Here is a 6000-nt window from a genome sequence, read left to right as displayed (position 1 = left end):
GAGCTAAGTTTTCCCATGTTCCATGGAAGGTGTAGAAGTTGGCTGAGGGAAAGAGGAAGGAAGAAACTAAATAGCACCAGAAAGCAGGAGGGCCAGTGGAACTGAATGGGTCTTAGGATTCTGCCTAGAGGTCTTTGCAGCTGAAGGTAGTACTGGTCCTGCAGTCAAGGACAAGGTGGGGATACAGACAGTTCATAGTCCCAGCCTGGGAAGATGTTCACACACGGAAACCAGATGGGACTAACCAACTCAGGTATCCTGGGGAGGAGAGAGGAGAATCCCACACCCAAAACACCTCTATCCCCAACACTGGCACCAAGACATTCTGTAAACACCCTAGAACTGAGGTCAGTCCAGGGGAGAAGAAGAGTAGAGGAGAAAATCTGGAGCTGACTTAACAAAACTTGCAATGATTGAGAAAACCCTGAAGGTTTTATTTATCTGGAATTGACTAGATTATGTGTTCTGCCATTTGTGAACTGGAGTTTGAGATGGAAAAGCAGAGTGGCATTCTTGCAAACCTCAGATTTGTGGCATTTGATCAAGATAATTTGCTTTTAGTGATTCATGCTTTGGGCTATTATTAAGAAGGTGTCCAGTGCTATCCTGGATAGGAGGACCACACAGCTAAATAGCTTCCTCTTTGAGTCACTTCTCTGTGGTGATGGAAACAAGGCAGTCCTCAGCTTTCTGGAGACATATTTCTGGTGCATGCAGCCTTATACAGCTGGGATGTAGCCATGTTGGTAAACAATTAAGGGGATGCACAGGACTGTGAGAAGCGTGATGAAAACCATAGTCAGAATACCAGTATCCCCAGTACATGGTGGGGCTGCTGGCACCTGGACAGCCATGTGGCATTCCATTCCTGTTTTTCTTGACATTTTATGTTTAAAACTGTTTTCTTTAATTTTAGAGACCTTTCCAGGGTAGCAGTTGCAAGCTGGATATTGAGAACATCTATGATTCCTTGTTGTGGATTTGAAGGACTGGTTAACTAAAGATCTGTATGGATCTGGCAAACTAATATGTTTTAGAGATGCTTAGCATCACCTGAAGTTTTCTGTCATTTTCTGTTGTTCTTTGAGGTTTTCTCCAAAGCATAGATATTCAGTGAGGAGATTGCCTATGGAGGAAGTTTCATCCTGATATGACTGACGGTAAAGATTCGGCATTGGGCCTTTGCCAAACACTCGCAACTGAGAACTACCCAAGAGGAGCTAACGTGGTAAACAGAAAAAATAGCAGGACTAATGACTATTACTAAGTCTTGTTTTCCCCATTTACACACACTCACATGGACCAGTTCCCTTTCAACACAGCCCTGAGTGTGTCACTTGAAAATACAGGCTGTCTAGGTGTGTACTCTCCTGTACTAACTCTGGAGTCTGAAGGTACATGAGTTGAGAGATGGGAATGATAAGGTGAATTTGGAGTTAGTAGAAGACATGAAACTGCATCCTGGGACTCTGGTAAGGCTGATTTTTTTTTCTGAGGCTGAATCTGGTGCTTTGGTCTGTGCTGGAGTGGAAATAGGAGTCGGCATAGTCCAGACCACTTGGAAGTAGATTAATATACCTCTTTGAATGAGGCTTAGAGGATCTGGTCATTTGGGGGACGTTTAGACTGGGGGGAGCTGGTGTGCGAAGGACCTTTGAAGATGCCTGTGAAACATGTACTGGGTGTTTCAGATTACACCTGAGTGGGGAAGGTCAGGAGCCAGAGTTCTGTGGGTCTTCTGTGACCGGCTCAGAGAGGTACCTCGACCTAACCAACCAAGCCTATCCCTGAGCTTGGGGCAGCAGGAGACTTCATCACAGCTCTGCAATGAGACTTTTGCATGGTGTCCTGACCAGTCCCTGCACCTCTTTGTGCCTCAGTTTCTCCTCATTGACAAGAAATCATTTAATAGCTCCCTTTCTCCTAGAGGATTAATGGAAGATGGGATCCTAAGCATCCTCACTCATCAGATGCTTCATGAGTGCTTAAGAGCATTGTTATCCCAGTGGTGTTTCATCTCTAAATGTTAGTTTAATATATATGCTGTCTATTGGCTGTGATAATTCTTAAGATAAATATGTGGTAGATTTCATGCCATGGAAGAAGAGTTTAGCCTGTACTTGGACTTCTGAGGCTGGTCCAGCAGATGCAAAAAGTCAGACACAAAGCACTGAGTCAGTCATCTAGATTCTGGCTTCTTGATATCGTGTAGACAAATTATCCAGATGATGAAACTGTGTCTCTCAACATCCCGTTTTGGAATATGTCTGTGTATGTCTGCTTGTGCATTGTGTTGTGTTTCTGTCCAGTGTGAGTTGCCAAATTGTAAGTGAGCCGAATCATTCTTTCTAGAGATGTGTTCAGGCTCACAGCTTAGCTTTGTGGCAAATGCTGGTTCTCTTGCTCGAGTGTTGCAGGTGCTGATTTCTGTTTCTCATTTCCTCCTCTGATGCCTCATCTCTTTCTGTTCTTATGCCTCTCACCCTGTGGCTGGAGGCTGATGGGCTGGAGTGATGAGGCCCACAGATCCCTGAGCGCCAGGCTTGCTTCAGCGGCACCCACTCCTCCTTTATTTCTTGTTTCTCTCGACCTCAGATCTTGCCCTTTCTTTCATCTGCCATTTGGCAGCCACTCTACCTTCCATTCCATCACCAAGGGGATGAAGCCAGGGGCAAACCTGAAATGGCAGTTGCCTTGGTGGATAGACCAACTTTCCAGGAGCCCATGGCCCAGAAACTCAGGCGATGGTGCAGCCGGGAGAACAGGTCAACAGTGCATGATTAGGCCATGTCTTGAGATTTAGAAAATCACTTTTTTCTGTGCCCTGCCACTAAATTCTACTCGCCTTGATTAATATTCAGAGAAGAACAGACAACTTTTTTTTTAAAATGTGGTTAAAATGCACATAACAGAATTACCATTTTAATAATTTTTAACTGTACAGTTTTGTGGCATTAAGTACATTCACACTTACATCATCATTATCATCATTCATCCTGAGAACTCTTTTCATCCTTTTAAAACTGAAACTATACCATTAAACAATAATGATTAAAAAAAAAACAAAACCCATTCCGCCTTCTCCTAGTCCCTGGCAACCACCATTCTACTTTCTGTCTGTATAGACTTGACTACTCTAGGTACCTTGTATAAGTGGAGTCATGTAGTGTTTGTCTTTTTGCTTATTTTACTTGGCATAATGTCCTCAAGGTTGCAGAATGCGATAGAATTTTCTTCCCTCTTAAGGCTAGATTACACTTTGTTTATCCAATTATCCTTCCATGGACATTCGTGCTAAGGATGTGCAACTTGTATATGAATGCACCATTTTGGGAGCCAGTATGTATGTGAGGTGGTAGAAACACCACAAAACTTATGGTCAGACAGACTTGGGTTCCAGTTGTGGCTCCATTTGTTCTTAGCATGATCATGAAAAGGTTTCTTAGCCTCTCCTTAAAAAAGTGCTTAAAAAATTCAAAGTAAATCTTATATACAGAAAAGAGTATAGCTTACATGTCCAGTTTGAAGAACAGTAATATATAATAGTAACATGAAAATAGAGTAAGAAGCCACATACTACCCATACAGTCTAAGAGACTCAATATTACTCTAACATTTGAAAGCCTTCAGTGCCCCTCTTGGGTGCTCCTTTGCTCTATCTTGAACTGAAAATTTGTTTACATTATTCCTTTGCTTTTCTTTATCATATGTGTAGATCTCTAAACAAGGTATTGTTTAGTTTTGGTGTGATTTTTAAACTTTATGTAAGTGAAATTTCACTGATTTATTTTTTCCTCCAGACTTTAAGTTTTGGGATTAATTTATGTTAAGCACATCACTATAGTTAATCCATTTCCATCATCGTAAAAGTGTTTCACTCCCATTTATGGGCCTTGGGTTTCCTCCTTTATTCCCTTCCTTCCTTTATTCCTTCCTCCTTTCTTTCCTCTCCCTCCCGTACCTTTCTCCCTCTCTCTTTCTTTCTTCTACACACTCTGCTGTTCTGAACTTTTGTGCATGTTTCCTGGTACATGCATGCAGGAGTTTGTACACAGTGTCTACATACAGTGGAATTACTTGATTACAGGGTGTTTGCAAGTTTCTAGGTAGTGTTCAATTATTTTCTAAAATTGTGCTCTCCCAAGTTGTGCTTCCACTGGCAGGGCATGAACATCTCCATCAGGTCACATGTTTGCTGACATCTGGCAATCCCATTGAAAAATTTTGCCTCCTGATGGGGACATCTGGTGGGTATGAAATGGCCTAATACTCTTTTCAAATACTTAATCTCAGTTATCTTTATTGAACATTCGATGGTAATAATTGCAATGTATATGGTGCACCAATGAGAATTATTTTATTTATTTATTTTTATATTTTATATTATATTTTATTTTTTTAACTTTACAATATTGTATTGGTTTTGCCATATATCAACATGGATCTGCCACCGGTATACACATGTTCCCCATCCTGAACCCTCCTCCTTCCTCCCTCCCCGTACCATCCCTCTGGGTCATCCCAGTGCACCAGCCCCAAGCATCCAGTATCGTGCATCGAATCTGGACTGGCGACTCGTTTCATATATGATATTATACATGTTTCAGTGCCATTCTCCCAAATCATCCCACCCTCTCCCTCTCCCACAGAGTTCAAAAGACTGTTCTATACATCAGTGTCTCTTTTGCTGTCTCTTATACAGGGTTATTGTTACCATCTTTCTAAATTCCATATATATGTGTTAGTACACTGTATTGGTGTTTTTCTTTCTGGCTTACTTCACTCTGTATAATACTCTCACTGTTTGAAGATGACATGATCCTGTACATAGAAAACCCTAAAGACTCCACCAGAAAATTACTAGAACTAATCAATGAATATAGTAAAATTGCAGGATATAAAATCAACACACAGAAATCCCTTGCATTCCTATACACTAATAATGAGAAAATAGAGAAATTAAGGAAACAATTCCATTCACCATTGCAATGAAAAGAATAAAATACTTAGGAATATATCTACCTAAAGAAACTAAAGACCTATATATAGAAAACTATAAAACACTGGTGAAAGAAATCAAAGAGGACACTAATAGATGGAGAAATATACCATGTTCATGGATTGGAAGAATCAATATAGTGAAAATGAGTATACTACCCAAAGCAATTTATAGATTCAATGCAATCCCTATCGAGAATTATTTTAAAACAAGATTGTTCTTCCATGAATGTGAACCTGGTTGAACAGCATGACAGCATAGATACTTGCTAACTTTATGTAGAGATGATCTATTGTTGCTGGGAATCAATACTGATATAAATATTGATTAACCCCTAAATTGACTTCTTGCAATAATCCAAGGAGGAATAAAGCCTTTACCTCACTCCCAGATCCAAACCAGTGTGTCAGTCACCTAGAAATATCTACCAGGCTTTCAGTTCAGTTCAGTCACTCATTCCTGTCTGACTCTTTGAGACCCCATGGACTGCAGCACACCAGGATTCCCTGTCCATCACCAACTCCCAGACCTTACTCAAACTCATGTCCATTGAGCTGGTGATGCCATCCAACCGTCTCATCCTTTGTTGTCCCCTTTTCCTCCTGTCTTCAATCTTTCCCAGCATCAGGGTCTTTTCCAATGAGTCAGTTCTTTGCATCAGGTGTCAAAGTATTGGAGCTTCGGCTTCAGCATCAGTCCTTCCAATGAATATTCAGGACTGATTTCCTTTAGGATTGACTGGTTGAACCCCCTTGCAGTCCAAGGCACTCTCAAGAGTCTTCTCCAACACCACAGTTCCACAGCATCAATTCTTTGGCGCTCAGCTTTATAGTCCAAGTGTCACATCCATACGTGACCACTGGAAAAACTATAGCTTTGACTAGACGGACCTTTGTTGGCAAAGTAATGTCTCTGCTTTTTAATATGCTGTCTAGGTTTTACCCATGGACATAAAGCATATAGAAAATACAGATCTCAATTTAACAGAAAAGGGGAAGAGA

The sequence above is a fragment of the Bubalus bubalis genome, chromosome 13 (assembly GCF_019923935.1).
Source record: "Bubalus bubalis isolate 160015118507 breed Murrah chromosome 13, NDDB_SH_1, whole genome shotgun sequence".
Taxonomy (NCBI): domain Eukaryota; kingdom Metazoa; phylum Chordata; class Mammalia; order Artiodactyla; family Bovidae; genus Bubalus; species Bubalus bubalis.
This window is presented reverse-complemented; position numbering follows the sequence as displayed.